At 42.4% G+C, this 22,435-nt stretch overlaps 2 pseudogenes; both read left to right on the top strand.

Annotated features, from left to right (window-relative positions):
• The first annotated feature begins 4,027 nt into the window (after window positions 1-4,027).
• Window positions 4,028-19,669, top strand: LOC138083457 (membrane-spanning 4-domains subfamily A member 8-like; annotated as a pseudogene).
• On the top strand, window positions 15,804-16,568 carry LOC138084258 (phosphoglycerate mutase 1-like; annotated as a pseudogene).
• Window positions 19,670-22,435: the final 2,766 nt, after the last annotated feature.

Genomic DNA, 22,435 nt, shown 5'->3' with positions numbered 1-22,435 from the left:
CCCAGAAGGGAGTATGACTGGGATCTTGAAAGCATGGACCTTGGAACACTAGGTTGGCCTCAGGCATGAACGCTGCCAGCGCACTTGTTCCGAGACTAGCCCAGAAGGGAATGGACTAGGGTAAAAACAAGGAGATCTGGGCTATGTCAGTGTAGCGTCTTGGGAAAGATAAGATCAAAGAAAGTCTTGCAGTCTGTAATTAGGGATAAAAGCTGGACTCAGAGAGGACTCTGCACCTCAGTCCAAAACAGGCTGCAGTCCCCTGACCCATTACACCAGATTTCGCCTTCTGTCTTCATTCTCATCACTTTCTCCCAGACCATTAGGGCAACAATACCCTTAGTTTTCCAAAAGGTCCAGCTCCCAAAGTGTCACCAGATACTCTACTAACCACAAATAAGGGCATCATATAGCTTTATCACAATATGAACCTTATAAAACATTGTAATTACCTCACTATATCTGTTAATTTCCTACCCTGTTTTTGTTATGTATTTTCTTTTATCGCTATACTCAATTCTCAGTTATTTCCCTTCATAAGGAAGCATTCCCTGCTGTTTAGTATGTATTTCTTTTGTTTGTAAATATTTTTTAAATGCATAGTGTTCTTTTGTGTGTATATATGTAAATCATGTAGATGGTATAGTGTGTGTTTGTGCACAAATGTGCACTACTCTCCAAGTTCAGTTCAGTTCAGTCGCTCAGTCGTGTCCGACTCTTTGTGACCCCATGAATTGCAGCACACCAGGCCTCCCTGTCCATCACCAACTCCCGGAGTCCACCCAAACCCATGTCCATTGAGTTGGTGATGCCATCCTACCATCTCATCCTCTGTCGTCCCCTTCTCCTCCTGCCCTCAATCTTTCCCAGCATCAGGGTCTTTTCAAATGAGTCAGTTCTTTGCATCAGGTAGCCAAAGTATTGGAGTTTCAGCTTCAACATTAGTCCTTCCAATGAACACCCAGGACTGATCTCCTTCAGGATGGACTGGGTGGATCTCCTTGCAGTCCAAGGGACTCTCAAAAGTCTTCTCCAACACCACAGTTCAAAAGCATCAATTCTTTGGCGCTCAGCTTTCTTTATAGTCCAACTCTTCCATCCATACTTGATCACTGGAAAAACCATAGCCTTGACTAGATGGACCTTTGTTGACAAAATAATGTCTCTGCTTTTTAATATACTATCTAGGTTGGTCATAACTTTCCTTCCAAGGAGTAAGTGTCTTTTAATTTCATGTCTGCAATCACCATCTGCAGTGATTTTGGAGCCCAGAAAAATAAAGTCAGCCACTGTTTCCACTGTTTTCCCATCTATTTCCCATGAGGTGATGGGACGAGATGCCATGATCTTTGTTTTCTGAATGTTGAGCTTTAAGCCAAATTTTTCACTCTCCTCTTCACTTTCATCAGGAGGCTCTTTAGTTCTTCTTCACTTTCTACCCTAAGGGTGGTGTCATCTGCATATCTGAGGTTATTGATATTTTCTCCTGGCAATCTTGATTCCAGCTTGTGCTTCCTCCAGTTCAGCGTTTCTCATGATATACTCTGCATGTAAGTTAAATAAGCAGGGTGACGATATACAGCCTTGGCGTACTCCTTTTCCTATTTGGAACCAGTCTGTTGTTCCATGTCCAGTTCTAACTGTTGCTTCCTCACCTGTATATAGGTTTCTCAAGAGGCAGGTCAGGTGGTCTGGTATTCCCATCTCTTTCAGAATTTTTCACAGTTTATTGTGATCCAAACAGTCAAAGGCTTTGGCATAGTCAATAAAGCAGGAATAGATGTTTTTCTGGAACTCTCTTTTCCATGATCCAGCGGATGTTGGCAATTCGATCTCTGGTTCCTCTGCCTTTTCTAAAACCAGCTTGAACATCTGGAAGTTCACGGTTCACATATTGCTGAAGCCTGGCTTGGAGAATTTTAAGCATCATTTTACTAGCATACGAGATGAGTGCAAGTGTGTGGTAATTTGAGCATTATTTGGCATGGCCTTTCTTTAGGATTGAAATGAAAACTGACCTTTTCCAGTCCTGTGGCCACTGCTGAGTTTTCCAAATTTGCTGGCATATTGAGTGCAGTAATTTCACAGCATCATCTTTCAGGATTTGAAATAGCTCAATAGGAATTCCATCACCTCCATTAGCTTTGTTCATAGTGATGCTTTCTAAGGCCCACTTGACTTCACATTCCAGGATGTCTGGCTCTAGGTGAATGATCACAGCATCACGATTACCTGGGTCATGAAGATCTTTTTTGTACAGTTCTTCTGTGTATTCTTGCCACCTCTTAATATCTTTTGCTTCTGTTAGGTCCATACCATTTCTGTTCTTTATTGAGCCCATCTTTGCATGAAATGTTCCTTTGATATCTCTAATTTTCTTAAAGAGATATCTTATCTTTCCCATTCTGTTGTTTTCCTCTATTTCTTTGCATTGATCACTGAGGAATGCTTTCTTATCTCTCCTTGCTATTCTTTGGAACTCTGCATTCAGATGGGTATATCTTTCCTTTTCTCCTTTGCCTTTAGCTTTAGTTATACATATACATGTATCTATTATTTTCAAACTCTTTTCCTGTTTAGGTTATTACAGAGTATTGAGCAGAGTTCCCTGTGCTATACAGTGATCTTTGTTGATTGTTTTGCTTTATTAGATATAACAACAAAGATGTAACTATATCTTTATTGAATAGATATAACAGTGTGTACCTCTCAGTCCCAAACTCCCAATCTATCTATCCTCTGCCCCTTACCTCATGGTAGCCATGAGTTTTTTCTGTAAGTCTGTGAGTTTGTTTTGTAAAAAAGTTCATTTGTATCATTTTTTTAGATTCCACGTATAGGAAATATCATATGATATTTGTCCTTGTCTGATTTAGTTTCCTTGGTCTGATAATCCCTAGGTCTCTATGTTGCTACAAATGGCATCATTTAAGTTTTTTTTAATGGCTGAGTAATATTCTATTGTATATATGTAACATTTCCTTATCCATTTGTCTGTCAATGGATATTTAGGCTACTTCCATGTCTTGGCTATTGTAAACACATCTGCAATGAACACTGGGGTGCATGTATACTATCAAACCATGCTTTTCTCTGGATATATGCCCAGGAGTGGGATTGCTGAATCATATGGTAGCTCTATTTTTAGTTTCTTAAGGAACCTCCATACTGTTCTCCATAGTGGCTGTACCAACTTACATTCTCACTAACAGTGTAGGAGGGTTCCCTTTACTACACACCCTCTCCAGCATTTATTGTTTGTAGACATTTTGATGGTCATTCTAACTGGCGTGAGGTGGTATCTCATTGTAGTTTTGACTCGCATCTCTAATGATTAGTGATGTTGAGCATCTTCTCACAAGCCTCTTGGCCATCTGTATGTCATGTAAAAGTACTTTTTAATTAAAGTGTATACATTTTCTGGACAACACTATTTCACACAATAGACTACAATAAAGCATAAACATAACTTTGCATTGGAAGTCAAAATTTTCATGTGATTTACTTTATTGCAGTGGTCTATAAAAATCCTGCAGTATCTCCAAGGCATGCCTGTACAGTTTTCTGGGAAGGAAGTTGTGACTGACTCAGTTAAATTCACATGTTCACACCTTGTCTAAGCAGCTATAGCTAGATTGACAGGCATTTGTGTAAAGACCAAAGATGGTAACCAGGAGCTCAAACCTGGGTAACCCTGGGCATTTATGGTAGTGGGCACTTCTCAGAAAAGGTGAGAATAATAGGAGTGGGGAACCTACCTCAAAAATCTCATTTAGAGACTCTGATGAAAGCATAAAATCTGAGCAGTAGCTCTTGGTTTTTGACAGGAAGTTATTAGCTACATAACAAAGAGTGACATCAGTGGGTTGATGCAAGAAGCGCCCCTCAAGGAAAGTAGTAGAAAACCACAAGTTGCAATATTAAGTGCCTTAACTCAAAAACAATAATAATTATTTTTTCTCTATATTTCTCTACATAAAAGGAGCCCATTTATTCTCTATAATTTCTAGACCATATCTTAATTAAAATGGTGAGAAGATATCCTTTAAGAATGGAGGCCAGAGCATTAGGGGTAAGAACTAAGTGCTACTTGGATTAATAAATGATGTGTTGTATCTGCCTAATAGAAAAAGGAAGGAACACTGACCATATCTGCAATGCCCTCCCCTAAAGAAGGAAAGCTGCAGAAAGTGTTGTGGAGTGGTGCCAATCAGGCTAGAGCTAACTGGGAGCAAATTATGAATCCACAAACCATTTCTGAATAGTCCACCATCATCACAACCTACCCAGGTTCTAGAAAATATACTCTGAGATTACTTACAAGTTTCATCAGCAATGAGAAGGTCCATCTTCTGCCTTTGTTTGTAAACAATTTGAAACAAGCTTATAGATCATAGATGAGGTGGTCTAGCAATGGGCTCCAAACCAGAAGGGCCTGTAGACAGTGGGGCTCTGTGGGGTGTGATCACTCAATAACCTTATGATCTCACTATGTTCCCCATATAGTCCGATTAAGGAGGCCATATTCTGCGTTGGTGTCCTCCAGCTCACCTGTCCTCAGCCTTAGAATGCTTTAGGTTTTTTAATAGGTTAATGAAAGGTTATAACCTTTTCTGTTATCCACTAATATTTGTGGGGACTTGAAGCACATTTTGATCAAAGGCAGCAAGACTGAAGTGTGTGCTAGGAAAATTCCCAACATATCAAGTCAATGACTGCTTTCAGCTGGTTGGTAGCTACTTGGCCCACCTCCAGAAAGGAAATGTACCTTAGCGCAGCAGTCTCATATAGGGTAGGGTAAGGGGGGGGGAGGTGTTTTCTCTACCACACCCTGCCTTGCCATGGTGTTTTAGGTCTGGATTGCTTGTTCCTTATTCCCTTATCTGGCCAGGAAGGCAGTAATTGCAATGTGGAGAAGCTATAAACCTGTCACTGGCCACCCCCTGACCTACCAGTAACATCCATCACCTCAAGAGAGTTTGAGGGCTTATGATCTTCTATTTAGTTTCTTTTACTAAACTCTCCTGGGTCCTTCACTGAAATCAGAGTCAGTCAGTAGATTTATAACCCAGAAAGGAGCAAAAACTGAAGAGTGAGGCATTAGTGGGCAAGTCCCTCTGATCCCAATCCGAATTGCCATCATCCATATGGGAGATAGAGGCAGAAGTCACCAATAAATGCATGACTATGTTTTACCTCAAGGTCAAGGTAACCTTTAAGGGAGAGGAGTGCTATCACCACTTGACTTTCTGTGATAATTTAATGTGTCAACTTACCTGGGCCACAGGGTGCCCAGATATTTGGTCTCATTGTTTTGGGTATGTCTGTGAGGATTTCTTTTGGATGAGATTAACAATTAAATCAGTGAACTTTGAGTAAGGCAGATTGCCCTCCACATGTGGGTGGGCCTCGTCCAATCAGTTGAAGGCCTGGCTAGAACAAGACTGACCTTCCCCATCTGCCTCCTTCCCCACCTGACAGGATGCTGTAGGCTCGTGTGTGAGTGTGGCTCTATGAAAGCTGGAGAATATGTCCCAGCACATCACACTTCACATGAGAGTTATAGAAAACCAGGGGTCATTAGAGAGCATCCCTCCACATGGCTTTTTTTCTAGGGCTCTGGTCCAGCTTGTAGTTACAAAAGTCAGCACAGGGTATGGATGTGGGGCAGAGCAAAGGGAAACCCAAGTCCAAGTCCCAAACAAGAAAGGATGAAAGAAAGGAGGCAAGTCCAAAAGTACCAAGTATGTGCTGAAGGTGGCCTCAGAGAACCAACCACAGGAAGGAGATCGGTGTCAAGGAAGAGCCTGCAACGTCCCCAGAGCCAGACATCTCCTTTTGGTTGTATGTCTGCCTGAACCAAACAAATAAGTCTCTGCTCTTTGCTTAGCTAGAACCAACTAGATTAAAATTAATTATCTCCAAAGAGTATTATAAAACAAAGACAAATGCTCCCAGTTTCATTAAATACCCCACTGTGGCCATCTTATCCACCTTGGTTCCTCCCTGACATGCAAGTCTTTCATCACTGCTTCAGAAATACCAGGGTAAAGTGGACATTCCCACGACCTTTCAGTCACTCAGCTTGTATGCATCTGTGATAGACTTTACCTGAGTAACGATGATGACTCTCTCTTCTCACAGGCTGTGTAAATAATTCTAACCCTGTTTCACTATGCACTGGGTGTTGTTTGTGCTTCCTTGTTTCTCAGAGAAGAAGATATAAAAAAACACTGACTATATCCCTGTATTGTTTACACTAGGGTGCATAGTATGGTCATAGCCATTTGTGAGTAAACCATGGTATTTTTTATTTCAATTCATTTTTTTTTCTAATGTATCAAGTGAATTACTCATGAGATCAAGCAATGGACTAAAGACCCAGTATCTGACTCTAAACAGCAAATTTTACTGTGGAAACAGCCTTAGCAAAGTGGAGGGTAGGATTTGGGCTGGGCTGGGGAGTGTATGCTTAGGGAAATCATTTTTATGTTTGTCGTATGTTTGATAAATCCTTTAAGAGAATGGCATGTGTATGTATAAACGATATTGAAGGGTATGTTTGAAGAATAATAAAGAGAGTGGCTGTTTGGGAAACTATAAGGCTCTTCTTTGCAGAGTGAAAATCCAAAGGCCTGAGTTTAATGCTTTTTAGAGATTTATAGAGAGACTACATAAGGAAAGGGAAAAGAAGAAACATAGGGTGGAAAAGAAATTAAAACAGGTTTCTAAAATGGATGTTTTGAGTAAGGAAGGATATTGTAATAATTCCATAAGCATAGTTACCAAGGTACCTGCCAGAGAAATGCAAAATTAATTACAAGACACTGTATTCAGGGAAGCCCAAAGCTGTGATCTCCCACAAGTTAATTTAGGCTCAGAGCTGCATCCAATCCAGAAATAATCCAGAAAATGATCAAGGATCCTTTTATTCATAAGTGATGCGGCATAATAACACAACTAATATTCCTAGTGTATCAGAGCTAAACTGAGGCCAAACTTCTCCTTAGAGGAGAAGGGGTTTTATTAGCCTCTGACCAATTCCCTTTGCACTCCTCAACCAAAAACAAGGCTTTGGGAGAGGAGATTTGAATATAACACAGTCCCTATGCTTTGTGAAAAGGACTCTGAATCATGCTGCGTGCATGCGAAATCTCTTCAGTCATGTCCAACTCTTTGCAACCCCTTCAGCCCACCAGGCTCCTCTGTCCATGGGATTCTCCAGGCAAGAACACTGGAGTGGGTTGCATTTCCCTTCTCCAGGGGATCTTCCTGACCCAGGGATTGAACACGCATCTCTTATGCCTCCTACGATATGCAGGAGATAAGTCATCAGGTACATCATCAGATATGCAAATAACACCACCCTTATGGCAGAAAGAGAAGAGGAACTAAAGAGTCTCTTGATGAAAGTGAAATCAGAGAATGAAAAAGCTGGCTTAAAACTCAACATTCAGAAAATGAAGATCATGGTGTCTGGACCCCTCACTTCATGGCAAATAGATGGGGAAACAATGGAAACAGTGATAGACTTTGTTTTCTTGGGCTCTAAAATCACTGCAGATGGTGACTGTGGCCATGAAGTTAAAAGACTCTTGCTCCTTGGCAGAAAAGCTGTGACCAACCTAGTGTTAGATAGCATATTAAAAAGCAGAGACATTACTTTTCCATCAAAGGTCCATTTAGTCAAAGCTATGGTTTTTCCAGTAGTCATGTATGGATGTGAGAGTTGGACTATAAAGAAAGCTGAATGCCAAAGAATTGATGCTTTTAAACTGTGGTGTTGGAGAAGACTCTTGAGAATTCCTTGGACTGCAAGGAGATCAAAGCATTCAATTCTAAAGGAAATCTGTCCTGAATATTCATTGGAAGGACTGGTGCTGAAGCTGAAATTCCAATACTTTGGCCACCTGATACGAAGAACTGACTCATTGATAAAGACCCTGAAGCTGGGAAAGATTGAAGGCAGGAGGAGAAGGGGATGACAGAGGATGAGACGATTGGATGGCATCACTGACTTGAAGGACATGAGTTTGAGCAAGCTCTGGGAGTTGGTGATGGACTGGGAAGCTTGGCATACTGCAGTCCATGAGGTTGCAAAGAGTCAGACACGACTAAGTGACTGAACTGATGCCTCCTGCATTGGCAGGCAGATTCTTTACCGTTAGCACCACCAAGAAAGCCTCCTGAAACATGATACTATAGCAGTTTTACCCTTGGAAGGGTCTGGTTACCAGTGCCCTGGATGAGAGACATTCCCTCAGAGACTCTCCTTTAGGGCTGGTCCTCAAGTGAAGGCCATTTACCAGCACCAGAACTTTCTGGAAAGGGCCCTATGTCATAAGGAGAAATGCTTTACACTGATAGAATACAGTGAAAGTGAATCACCCAATACAAGACATCCAGAAGGATTCCTAAGTCCATGATGTAGAAGAGAAGCTTACAGAAGAAATTGGTCACAGAGAGTAATTATTCAATTATTCAATTTTCTGTTGCATATCAGGCATGTTCCAAAAAGTGCTTCAGGTCTGTTTTATATGATGGAAAAACCAAACCCATGAGAGAATGTTATTGATTCCCATTTAACAAATGAGGAAACCAAGATCTGGAAAGTGTAAGGAAATTTTGCAGAGTGACCCAGCAAAAGTGTCAGTTTTGTTTTTGTTTTTTTTTTTTTTTTTAAATCAAGCCAAGGGTTCTGCTTCTGCTTTCATGACAGGGTCTCATTTTCCTGGACAGCAAGGTCCCCAGCCCCCTTCAAATAAGTCATCTTTTGTAACTGCTGTGAGCAGATGCAGATCAGGTATAAGACAAACCATTAAAAAAACAACAATATTCCTGATATGCCAGCAGCAACAATCCTTACGACAGAATATATGGAAGTCAACCTCTAATTCTTCAGATCAAATGCTTTCTGAAACTATTTGTGATTGACGAAATATTTTTTTTCTACAGCGTGATGGGGTGAGGGGGCGGATTCTCTCAAATAAATGGCAGTCAAAACTAGTGAAGTAAATCCTCCTTGTCTCTCATAGTCTTTGTGAGATCCCTAAGCCCCATCACCAGTTCAAAGGTTTCATTACTGAACAAAGACTTAAAAATGTCATTTCTTCTCTCTAATGGAGAAAGGGTGAATCCATTTCTTAGAGTCTACCAGTGGTCAACACAAAACTGAAATACATAGTTAAAACCACCTTCTTCAGAGAATTCAGTGATACTTCAGAGCTCAGGAATGCCACTGGCGTTAGGAAAATTGTTTGGGGGTCTATCATCAGGAATGAGTGTTTACAGATCCACGTTTCTACCCCCAGTTCCTCATCTCAGGATCCATGACCGTCAGTGTACAGAAGAAACCCACATGATATAAGGTATGTTGAAACAGTTGGAGCAATACCAAAGATATAAAGATGCTTGGAACAAACTGAGAAGAAATTATTGCTTTTGAGTAAATTTTTCTAGGAGGAAAAAATACTTTTCCAAATGTTTGTATAGGAAAAAAAAAACCATTTTTTATAAGGATGCCTTCCAGTGCATCTTTTTGTGTACAGGGTATATGGGTGTTGAGGAGGGCTCAGTGTAAGGAAATTAGTTTTATAAGGTGTCAGATGTGAGGGTTCTGATGGGAAAAATGTTGTTGTTTAGTTGCTAAGTCGTGTCTGACGTTTTTGCAACTCCATGGACTGTACCCTACAGGCTCCTCTGTCCATGGGATTTCCCAGGCAAGAATACTGGCATGAGTTGCCATTTTCTTCTCCAGGGGATCCTCCCGATCCAGGGATCAAACCCGCATTTCCTGCATTGACAAGCAGATTCTTTACCACTGAGCCACCAGGGGGGCCCAGAGGGGTATATATAACCAAATAGAACTCTGACCTAGCAGTCAAAGTAGTGGGAAGGGGATAAGACAAAATGATGTTTGAAAAGAGAATTGCCTTCAGCAAACTCAGGTCTAGAGAATAACATTGGAATACAAATCAGATACGATTAAAGTGCATCCAACAAAGGATAGTCACTTTCTTCTGTAGAACCTCCCCCACTGTGATTGGGATCACAGCTCTGGAGGTGGGTTGTCAATTGGCTGCATGAACTTGGGCAAATTACTCTGTGCTTCACTCTCCTTATCTGAAAAAAAAAAATGTGACCTATAAGGTTACTTATTTCAAAGGATGGTTGTGAGGTTTAAAAGAGTAAATAAGCATGAAGGATGGGGCTTCCCAAGAGGCAATAGTGGTAAAGAACCTGCCTACCAATGCAGGAGACACAAGGGATGCATTTTCAATCCCTGGGTCAGGAAGATCCTCCGGAGGAGGGCATGGCAACCCACTCCAATATTCTTGCCTGGAGAATCCCATGGAGAGAGAAGCCTGGAGGGCTACAGTCCATAGGCTCGCAAAGAACTGGACACGACTGAGAGACTTAGCAAGGCAAGCACGCAAGCATAAAGGACAGTTACACACAGCGTGTACCCATGATGATCTAGATGTGATATGGCGTTACTTTTGCCCCAGAGATAGAAATAGAATTGGCCTCGAAGGCTATGAATGCCCTTGTGATTTTGCAAATCCCTGAAACTGTCAGCTGGGGGGAAAAAAAGCCCAATATGAGAGTTGAAAGTTAAGCTTTGTGCTGTGCTAAGTTGCTTCAGTTATGTCCACCTCTTTGTGACCCTATAGACCATAGCCCACCAGGCTCCTCTGTCCACGGGATTCTCCAGGCAAGAATATTGGAGTGGGTTGCCATGCTTCCCCCAGGTGGTCTCCCTGACCCAGGGATCGACCCAGGTCTCTTATGTCTCCTGCATTGGCAAGAGGGTTCTTTACCACTAGCGCCACCTGGACAGCCCCAATGTAGGCTTTATTGGGGGACAAAATGAAGATTATAGCCTAGGAGACAGCATTTCAGATAGCCAGACAGCTCTGAGAAACTGCTCAAAACAGGCAGGAGGGAAGGTCAGTGTATATATGATTTTGGTGGAGGAAGAGTACTTGCAATCAAGTATTTTTTGCAGAAGGTTTCTGCTAGTTTCATAAAGGTTACTGCTGGTCACAAGGAGCAGACATCACCATGAAGGATTTTAGTATTTTTCTAGATATGAGGAGATGCAAGAATTGGACTCAAAATCTTCTGAAAATACCTAAGTATCTGAAGACCTGTTTGGTTAGTTTTCCTCAGAGCACAGAGTGCCTCATTCCTGATCTCCACCCTGAACTCCTTGCAGGCGGTGTTGAAGGTTAGGGGTTGAAACAGCTTGTGATTTAATCCTTGTCAGAGGCAGACAGCAATTGCCCATTTCTAATCGGCAACTGACATTCTTGTAGTTCAGCTTCATATTTGCACAGACTATTTCCATTTTTCTTCACCACATCCAAGGAAACAGGTGTGAATAAATTTAAAATGCGGGAGACCTGGGTTTGATCTCTGGGTTGAGAAGATCCCCTGGAGAAGGGAAAGGCTACCTCCAGTATTCTGGCCTGGAAAATTCCATGGACTATATATAGTCCATGGGGTCACAAACAGTCGGACACGACTGAGTGACTTTCACTTCACTTGACTGGTTTTCACAAAACTCACCAAAAGTGTTTTTGTTTTTGCTTTTTTCTTTTTACCAGAAGGATGATGGAAGAGGATGATGGCTGTAATTTCCGAGTTCCAGCCACATTCTGGCTCCACTTATCATTCTTCCCCCAACCTCAAGAAGCAAAAATAAACTTTTCTTTTCGTCTCATCCAGCGTAGTTCTATTTCCTTCTCTAGAAACACGTGACATCATTCTTCACAGAAACACCAAGACTCCTCTGCTCCAAGGATGCTGTTCCAGAAATTTTCCAAATCAGTTTGGCTCAATTCCACAAAAGGAAATCAATTATAATTACTTATCAAGTCAGGAAAATGCCTTGGAAAATTACTCAAATGGCAGCATAATGTTCTATTATACTGAGGTACTATTGTTGCGAGCGAAATGACACAAAGACAAAACACACGAGACACACAAGAGACAGACAATACACCACTCCGGCCGGAGGAAAAAACTGCGCAAAACTAATCACGGTTTATTTTTATAAAGCCCCCTAGGCAAAATTCCAGGCTGCATGAATAAGCCTTTTCAGTACAGCGCAGGTGCATACATGTTATCGTACAGCAAGGGGAGTGAAATCCCTGTCTACTGCAGAGTCTGTCCAGAGCCCTTATTTTCTCCTTATCACAAGAAGGGAATGTTCTCTCGTTTGCAAGGGACCAATAAACTCAAGGCTGTGTCCAGACTCCTTGGCAGAATGCCTCGTTTGCAAGCACGTTCAGGCCGAGCAGAGTCCTGTTTGCAGGCACATCTCCGCTACCCTATTGTGGCTGCATTAACCCTTCATACTATAATATACCTTATGTACTCATAATGTTCCTAAATTCCAGTAATTCAGTTCAAAAAACATCTTGAGCATCAAACATGTTCTGAGTATGTAGGATGTCTCAGTGAACAAATGGACAAAAATTTATTGCCCCTGTGACACTTATATTGTAATAGGAGGATAAAGAAATTAAACATGGCAGATAAGGAAATAGTAACATGTGAGAAGGTGAGAATAGCCGTGGGAGCGGGGGAAACACTTGCAGGGCTGCCCTTGGGAGGCTGTGTGTTTAAGTGATATTGTTGTTTAGTTGCCCAGTTGTGTCCGATTCTTTGCAACTCCATGGACTACAGCACGACAGGCCTCCCTGGAGTCCCTCACCATCTCCCAAAGTTTGCCCAAGTTCATATGCATTGCACTGGTGTTGCATCTAACCACCTCACCCTCTGATGCCCTCTTCTACTGCCCTCAATCTTTCCCAACATGAGGGAGAGATTGTGTGTTTAAATAAGCTGATCCAAATTCATCTCATGAGAAGATAGCATCTGAGCAAAGCTTGAGGGAGAGATTTGTTCTGAACCCAGGAAAGCTCTTCCTAGCTGTTTGTTTCCCCAGTTGTCTGGCAAACTAGCTGGTCTACACTTAAAGCTAGATCTCCTATATGCATCTTATCAGTCCCTTCCAGTTGCCTTTCACTACAACTTCTGTTGCAGGAAAGGGGTCCCGTTCTAGGGCCTGAGAGTGGACTCTTGTCTAACATTCAGAAATGAATTGTCCAAGGATACACACAGAAGTTAGCAAGAGACTTTACTGGAGAGGGACACCCAGGTGGAGAGCAGGAGGGTAAGGGAACCCAAGAGGACCGCTGTGCCATGAGGCTCACAGTCTTGGGTCTCGTGGTAATGGGGTTAGTTTCCAGATGGTCTCTGGCCAATCATTCTGACTCAGGGTCCTTTCTGGTGGTGCACACATCACTCAGCGAAGATATTCCAACCAGGAGGATTCTGGGAGGTTGGTAGGGCATCTGGACTGGTGTCTCCTCTCTCTTTTTGACCTTTCTCAAATTCTTCCGGTTCGTGGTGGGCTTGTTAGTTCCACGTTCCTTACCAGGACCTCCTGTTGTTATAACACATGCAAGTGGCTACTACCTTCTCTAGCCAGTGTGGGTGGGTGGTTTCACTCGGTGTTTCCCTTCACACTTCTACGATTTTTGAGAATACCCTTAGACCTAGATTTCTACGTACTCTGCTGCAAATGAAGTCACCTCTTTTGGGGAGATTAAAGCCTTCTGTTCTATAGCCTCCTTCTCCCCTGGACAAATTCTCTGAGCCAGGGCTCTGGTGCTAGAATGTGCTGGGGGTCAAGGACACTGGGGTGCTTCTCTCTGAGTGACACCTCCACTTTAAGAGCTGAGGGCTTGGTGAAGGGGGGCAGCAGCCCCAGGCCTCCTCTGTTTGCCTCTTATGATGTGGAACCCTTACCCCATAATCCAGGGCAGGGGTGATCAGAGCCCAGGATACTGATACTACATCCAAGGTATCCCCCCATCCCATAAGTGGGGGCTGGGCATATGAAGAGAGCCCCCTTCTCTAGGTTGCACGCACCTGGGCAACAGGTGGCTGGGAGCAGGATTAGACATGCTAATTAAATGACCTGTCCCTCCAGGGAAGGTACCACTAGATAAAACTCTGACTAGGGGATAACGGGAAAGACTTGGAGTGGCCTTGCCATGCTGAGAGGAGACAAGAGGGTGCAGACCTCAGTCAGATACCGCAGACTCCTATAGTTTGTACTGAGTTTTAGTAGATTTTTTTGAATAAATGTTTCTTCATTTGCTGTATGTCCTGAGGACTATTTCCAGAGATTTTTATGTGACTGGGTTTATTTTTAGTAACATTCACGAATTTCAGTGGGAAGTTGGTTCTTGAAGTTCCTCCGCAGACTCTCATGCTAGAAACAGGATCCCTCAAAAGTAATGATCTTGTGTATTTAATTCAAATGTTCAATTAGCCTTTTTTGGAATATAAATATCTTTCTTTAGGTGATCCTGGTTCATAAGGGTGAATCACTGTTCTCCTTCCTCCCTAGAGAAGGGGGCTCTCTTCATCCGCCCAGCTTTACTGATCTTTACTAAGCAAGAGTCCTTCTGGCCGATATTCCCAGCAGCATAGCTCTGCATATACATAAAGATAAAACTTAAAACTCCTCAGCACAGAAACTAGATCCTTCATAATCCATCCCTCACCCACTTCTCTGGTCACACGTAATCCAACTCCCCTTCAGTGTTTCACGTTTCAGCCGCATCAAATGCCAGGAGTTTTCCAGAACTCCTGCTTCCCCATGTTTCTGAAACTGCATATACTCTGTTCTTTTTCTCGCAATACACTTTCTCAACTTTGTCTGCCAGTGTGAACTGAGTCTGGCTATCCAAGGAAAAATGAGAAATATTGAGAAGGTGCCAGGCCTATAGCATCTACAGGAGATGAAGGAATAGGCTTAGAAAATAAACAGGATCTGAGGGAGTCCCAGAGACCCAGAAACAGAAAGCACGGCAGTACAATAGAAGTACTCCTTTTAGCGAGGAGTATCCAGCTGCGTTGTTAACTGGCATTAGATATCTAGCATCCAGGTTCCCATTGCTCCCCTTGCCTAACATCACAGCTCTCTCTTCTAGGAATGGATCCTAGTCTTTTGTTCATCTTTGTTACTTGCTCAAGGTTTACAGTCCCTAAGAGGAGCATTTCATTGGCTGCGGCCTGATGCTGGCTCTTAGAGATTGAAGAGAGGAAGGACCTCCCTCTGACTTTCATAGAAGTTTGATAAGCATCTCTCATAAAGACTAGAACAATGAGGAGAGCCCTTAAGATAGGAAAGGGGTTGCCGACTGGACAACCAAAAATTAATGTTACCACCAACATCCTTTCCTTTGGTTAACCAGCATCAAAACACATCCTTCTTCGCATTATTAGTTTTTTAAAAATCCTCTTTAAAATGTGACTATCCTCACATATACAAAAATGCATGCAGCATCTTTGCAAAGGGGCACAGCCTCTCTTCACAGCTCATGCAAGGCCCTCTGTGCTGTCTGGAAGGACGCCAGGACTATGGAAGGTTTTAAGTACTGAAGTGGCATTACTGAAGGAGGATGACATTGACAGATTCTAGACTTAAGTTCATCATTTATTGAATTTTATCACATGAAGTTGTATCATTTTGTGTCCCCCATTTGATTATAAGATTCTCGAGTTGAAGTCTGAGTTTATCCTTAACACAATGTTTAGCATGTTGTAGGCAGTGTATAATTACTTGTTGAATAAATAAATATATTTTCTGGAGAAAAAATTATCCTAATTGGGTACTAGACAAATTTAACTCAGAGTCCTGCAAGCAAGTGCAGTAAAATTCCAGAAAATCAGATTAAAAATTTCAGCCGGGAGTCTGTGCAGCATCCCGAACCACAGCCATGGCCACCTACAAAATGGTGCTGATCCGGCATGGTGAGAGTGCATGGAACCTGGAGAACCGTTTCAGCGGCTGGTACGACACCGATCTGAGCCCAGCCGTGCACGAGGAATCAAAGCAAGATGGGCAGGTGCTGAGAGATGCTGGCTATGAGTGTGACATCTGCTTCACCTCAGTGCAGAAGAGAGCAATCCGGACCCTCTGGACAGCGCTGGATGCCATTGACCAAATGTGGCTGCCAGTGGTGAGGACTTGGCGCCTTAATGAGTGACACTATGGGGGTCTGACTGGCCTCAATAAGGCAGAAACTGCGGCCAAGCATGGTGAGGCCCAGGTAAAGATCTGGAGGCGCTCCTATGATGTCCCGCCACCTCCCATGGAGCCCGACCATCCCTTCTACAGCAACATCAGTAAGGATCACAGGCACGCAGACCTCACTGAAGACCAGCTGCCCACCTATGAGAGTCTGAAGGACACAACTGCCAGAGCTCTGCCCTTTTGGAATGAAGAAATTGTCCCCCAGATCAAGGAGGGGAAACGGGTACTAATTGCAGCCCATGGCAACAGCCTTCGGGGCATCGTCAAGCATCTGGAGGGTCTCTCTGAAGAGGCTATCATGGAGCTGAACCTACCGACTGGCATTCCCATGGTCTATGAATTGGACAAGAACTTGAAGCCCATCAAGCCCATGCAGTTCCTGGGGGATGAGGAGACCATGCGTAAAGCCATGGAGGCTGTGTCTGCCCAGGGCAAGGCCAAGAAGTGAGGGCAAGCAGCAGATTACTTTCCCAAGGATTACCCTCCTCCCCTGCCCTGGCCCACCCTATTCCTCTGCACTTCTTCCTGGCACATGTCCTACTGATGACATCTGTAGGCATTGTAAGTTGTAGCTGCAGGTGGGGACCAGTGGCTCCCAATTCCACATTAGCCTTTAGCCATTGCACCCACTCTCTTCATACAGTCTAGTCAGAATGGCACGTCTGAGGCATGGTCCTCAGTCCAAGCCAAGGGAAGACTTATCCAGAAGTGTTGAGAGGTCATCACTGAGGGGGGTTGATGGTGGTTTATTACTAAGGAGCTGCTTGAGTAGGGAACAGGGAGAAAACCATGCTGAGGTGTGACCAATGAGGAGAACTAAGAGCCTATTCGTGTCCCCAGAGGTCAGCCGGGCACTGTTGTTAGGTGACTCGGGGCTCTAGTCATTCCCGTGGAAGATGAATGTAACCTGCATGGTGACTCAATCAAATATTCCTCCCTGACTCTAAAAGGCTGGATCAATTCTGAATGTTTTTGTGTTGCATTTACTTAAAAAAAAAAAGATTATATATTAAAAAACAAAACAAAAAAAAAAAAAACCAACCCTTCTGGGGTTTTCAGTGGTGGTTGAAATATTCCCACATGTGGTCATCAGCAAATAAGTCATTCCTTACACCATCATGGGATAAGCTCCTTGACTTCTAAGGTGTAGGAGTTCATCTTGCTGTGTGTTTTAGAATCCCTCCCCTGCCTTAACTGTTTTGTGGCTCCGGAATGCCTCTTGATCATGTCCAAGTGTGTCTCTCACTGTGCCTGACTTCTAAATCAGGTTCCAGTTGCTTGGCCCAGTACTCATTTGAGCATAACTGTACTAAAAATATCTTTTTTCCCAGATCAGTATAAAATAAAGGAGTGATGTGCAATTAAAAAAAAAAAATTCAGCTGGAATGTTCTCTAGCTGATTGCTTGACTGATTGCTTCATCAGAATCTGCTTCTGCTGCTCCTGACCAGTTTTCTCTGTGTCATTACAGCTTACTTCTACCAGTGTCATGAGCAGCTTTAGAGCCTGCTTTTCTGCATTTGATACAATTATATTATGCATTGTGTATTTCTCTTATGCTGCAGAAATGCAAGACTATGTTTGGTCATAGGTAAGTACCAAATTTAATAACTGGATCAAAATTCTAGATATAACTGAAAAAAAGTATGATGAACAGTGTATGTTTGCAATGATCAAGGTATGCAAAAGACAACCAGAGTTATCAAACATCTTTGGCAGAGAAATGTTTAAAAAGAAAAAAAGCTGAATTTCCTCCAAAGTTTTGTCATGGAAATGTTTTTAAAATCAGTTTTCCTTCAGTATTTGGAAAGGGTAGAAACCTCAGAGAAAGAGGAACACCTGGGGCTACCAGGGCTGGAAGAGGCAAGAAAGAATCCTCCCCCCAGGGGGGCTTTGGAAGGAATGTTGTCAGACCAATGCATTCCTTTTGGACTTTTACCTTCCAGGCCTGTGAGAAAATACATTTCAGTTGTGTTAAGCCATTGAGTTGTGATACTTCATTACAGCAGCCCTAAAGCCAGCCTGGGAGCCCAGTTAAGCAGCCATCCACCCTTCTTCTCTCCTGTTCTGAACCAAAGGAGCAAAGACAGAACCAAGCAGATGTAGACGAAATGATCAGCTTTATTGTTGATTACCATAGTTGAGCACCGAAGAATTGATGCTTCTGAACTGTGGTGTAGAGAAGACTCTTGAAAGTCCCTTAGAATACAAGGAGATCAAACTAGTCACTCATAAAGGAAATCTGTCCTGGATATTCATTGGAAAGACAGATGCTGAAGCTGAAGCTCCAATGCTTTGGCAAAGAACTGAATCCTCAGAAAAGACCCTGATGCTGGGAAAGATTGAGGACAGGAGGAGAAGGGGGCAACAGAGGATAAGATGGTTAGATAGTATCACTGACTCCATGGACATGAATTTGAGCAAACTCCGGGAAATCGTGGAGGAAACGAGACCTTGGTGTACTGCAGTCCATGGGGTTGCAAAGAGTTGAACATAACTTAGTGACTGAACAATACCACCACCACCACCACCACCACCACCACCACAGTTGGAGAAAAAGTTTTAAATCTTTGGCCAAAATTAACCTGCTAATGTACTGATACCTCCTCTCAGGAATTAAACTCATCCCGCTAGTTACAGATAGACCACCAGTCTCCCTACACTGGCCCTAGACAAGTTCCAGATGTTGAAGAGAGGAACTCATAGCTGTGAGCACAGGTTGTTCTCGAAGGAGCTGCCTTCCTTCTCTCAAAAATCAACAATTAGATAAATCTCTGCTTCTCATGTGGGGAATTGTATGTGAAGAGCATTGAAAAGCAGCAGAAGCCATTCTTTACCAAGAAGGAGGAAACTCCTTCTTGGGAGCATTGTAGCAATGTGGAAGCAGAGGGAGAATGATTCCACTTTATACATGTCATAATGCTCATGATACATAAGTTAAAAGAAAATAGAGCATGCAAATTACTCATGCACTGGGGGAAAAGCAATAAAACACAGATCACATAGTCACTCTCATCAAATGAGAGCCTATAAAGAGAGAAAAAGATGGGCACCAGGATAGCATTGGTTCTATATGTCATCTCTCTGCTACTGAGTCTTCTTTTCATGTGTGAAATAGAAATAAAAGCATCCAACTTGTAGGATTGTTCTTCAAATTAAGTGCTTAATATAATGTGTGACACATATATAAGTACTCAGTAAAATTTGAAACATATTTTATTGCTATGAAAAATACCCCCCAAATCATCATAGGTATGTGAGACTGTTGGGATGAATGATTTTTACTCTATTTTCTGAACATTGTTCCTGTTTTAAATGGTTAATTAACAAGAGGAATATTTCTTTTCTTTTCTTTTTAATTCAGTTAGCTGGTGGTATGCTTTTACAATATTTACTCTTCAGCAGCATCGCAGAACTGATCGCTGTAGTCATAACCATCTCCTGGATTGTGTGAGCATTGTATCATCCAGAATCCAAAGAAGAAAGTAAGCAGTTTTGTTTCTGGCTGACAGATCAAGATAAAACAGCTTCTGCTAAAACCCCTCTCTGAGGGACCAAAGTTTAGCTAGACTCAAGGAACAGAAGTGTTGCTTCTAAACTGAGGTCAATGGCAACAGAAAATACGCTAAAACATCACTTGTTTGGTACTGTGCAGAACAGAAGCCGAACAACTTCTCTGGGACAAAGTTAAATGGGAGAATTATGTCTTTTAGACCTGGCATCTCCCGATTCAAAGAGGAAACAGACTGAAGAGGTTTCACGGGTTATACCAAATATAGGAACACTGAATGCTACAGATTCAGAGGTTCAAATTTAGTTATGAAATATTGGTTTCTAAAAGTTGGGATCTTCAAATGCCTTCCCAGATGGCTCGGCAGGTAAAGAACCTGCCTGCAATGCAGGAGATGCAATTTCAATCCTTGGAGAAGGATTGAAGATGCCCTGGAGAAGGAAATGGCAATCCACTCCAGTATTTTTGCCTGGAAAATTCCATGGACAGACGAGCCTGGTGGGCTACAGTCCATGGGGTCACACGACTGAGCACACAGGAACACAAATGCCTTCAGAAGATGAAGATTTTAGAGGTCACTTCAGAGAATACTGGAATAAAAGAATAAGAATCTCTAAAATCCATTCTTCTATAAAATAAATGGCAGCACTGGCAAAAGTTGTCAAAATCAACTTTTTCAGAAATCTGGAAATTACTTAAAAACTTGCAATAATCCAAGAACCACTTATTCAAGAAAAATGGCTGCATGTTGGCAAGAACAGTGAGGTTTGTGGTGTTTTAATTTTCGCATTCCCATTCTCCTTGCCCCATCTCCAGAGTAGCCTTTAAATTAAATAACCTGGTGACCACAGTACTTGTGAAAAACACCCGCTTAACGACTACAAAAGTGGGAGTGGTATTGGAGTTCTCTCAAAAAAAGCCCTGTTCCTAGAGAATTCTTATTAACTTGTCTGGCAGCTCCCTGGAAATCTCTACTGGCAAGCCTTGTCTTAATCTGACCTCACTTAAAGCTCAGTCACTGTGAACAGCTTTCTCCCTGGGGTGTTTGAACAGACAGTGGAACTTAACATCATGTCTGCTTAAACCAAGGATGACAGTTGGGGAATACAAAAGGCTGATCAAAGAACTTTAAAAAAAAAACCAAAAAACTGTAGAGTACAATGTCCATGGTTTCCCTGGTGGCTCAGATGGTAATGAATCTACTTGCAGTACAGAAGACCTGGGTTCGATCCTTTCATAGGGAAGATCTCCTGGAGAAAGGAATGGGTACTCACTCCACTGTTCTTACCTGGAGAATTCCATGGACTGGATAGAGGAGCCTGGCAGGCTACAGGCCATGGAATCACAAAGAGCTGGACATGATTGAGTGACTGATACACACACACATGATATCCACAAGGGACTTTAAAACTATGACAATATTTGGAAATAATAAAGGCCATGTGCATAAGCAGGGTTGGATACATGCCGAGGGAAAACCTGAGAATGCCCTAGTCTCCCAGCTCTGGTTGACCTATGGCTGTCTGCAAGCAAGGAGCAATGGCTAAGGCAGGGTTGCCAACTGTGTCCCAGAGCTTTAAAGACTGATCCCCCAACACACACACACACATGCACATGTGCACACACAGCTTCTCAGCAAAGACTGAAAATTTTATTTGTTGAAAGCAGATAAGCAAGTGAAGACCAGTGCAACAAAAACAATAATAAATAAGAGTTAAAAAAATACACAATGAGATACTATCTCACACCCATTAGAATGGCTAATATATTTTTTAAGCAGAAAATAATTGTTAGTGAGGATGCGAAAAAATTGAAACCCTTGTATGCTGTTACTGAGAATGTGAAATGGCACAACCTTTATGGAAAACGATACAGTGGTTACCCAAAAAATAAAAATAGAATTATCATATGTAACAGCAATTATACTTCTGGATTAGTTCAGTTCAGTTCAGTCGCTCAGTCGTGTCCGACTCTTTGCGACCCCATGAATTGCAGCATGCCAGGCCTCCCTGTCCATCACCAACTCCCGGAATTCACTCAGACTCAGAGTCAGTGATGCCATCCAGCTATCTCATCCTCGGTCATCCCCTTCTCCTCCTGCCCCCAATCCCTCCCAGCATCAGAGTCTTTTCCAATGAGTCAACTCTTCACATGAGGTGGCCAAAGTACTGGAGTTTCAGCTTTAGCATCATTCCTTCCAAAGAACACCCAGGACTGATCTCCTTTAAAATGGACTGGTTGGGTCTCCTTGCAGTCCAACGGACTCTCAAGAGTCTTCTCCAACATCACAGTTCAAAAGCATCAATTCTTCGATGCTCAGCTTTCTTCACAGCCCAACTCTCACATCTATACATGACTACTGGAAAAACCATAGCCTTGACTAGACAGACCTTTCTGGATACATACAGCAAAAAATTGAAAACAGGGTCTCAAAGAGATGTTTGTACACTCATGTTCAATAGCAGCATTATTTACAATAGCCAAAATATAGCAATCTAAGTTTCCATTGACAGATAAATGCGAAAGCCAAGTGTAGCATATCCATACAATGGACCACTACTCAGACTTAAAAGGGAAGGATTCTGACACATGCTACAACTTGAATAAACCTTGGCAATGTTATGCTAAGTGAAATAAGCCAATCTCAAAAAGACAAATATTGTATCATTCCATTCCACTTATAAGAGATGCTTAGAATAATCGAAATTATAAGGGAGAAAGTGAAAGGATAGTTGCTAGAGACTGGAGAATGGCCAGTGTGATGTTGCTGTTTAATGGATATAGAGTTTCAGTTTTACAAAATGA

Source organism: Capricornis sumatraensis, chromosome 8 (genome assembly GCF_032405125.1).
Source record: "Capricornis sumatraensis isolate serow.1 chromosome 8, serow.2, whole genome shotgun sequence".
Classification (NCBI taxonomy): domain Eukaryota; kingdom Metazoa; phylum Chordata; class Mammalia; order Artiodactyla; family Bovidae; genus Capricornis; species Capricornis sumatraensis.
This window is presented reverse-complemented; position numbering and strand designations above follow the sequence as displayed.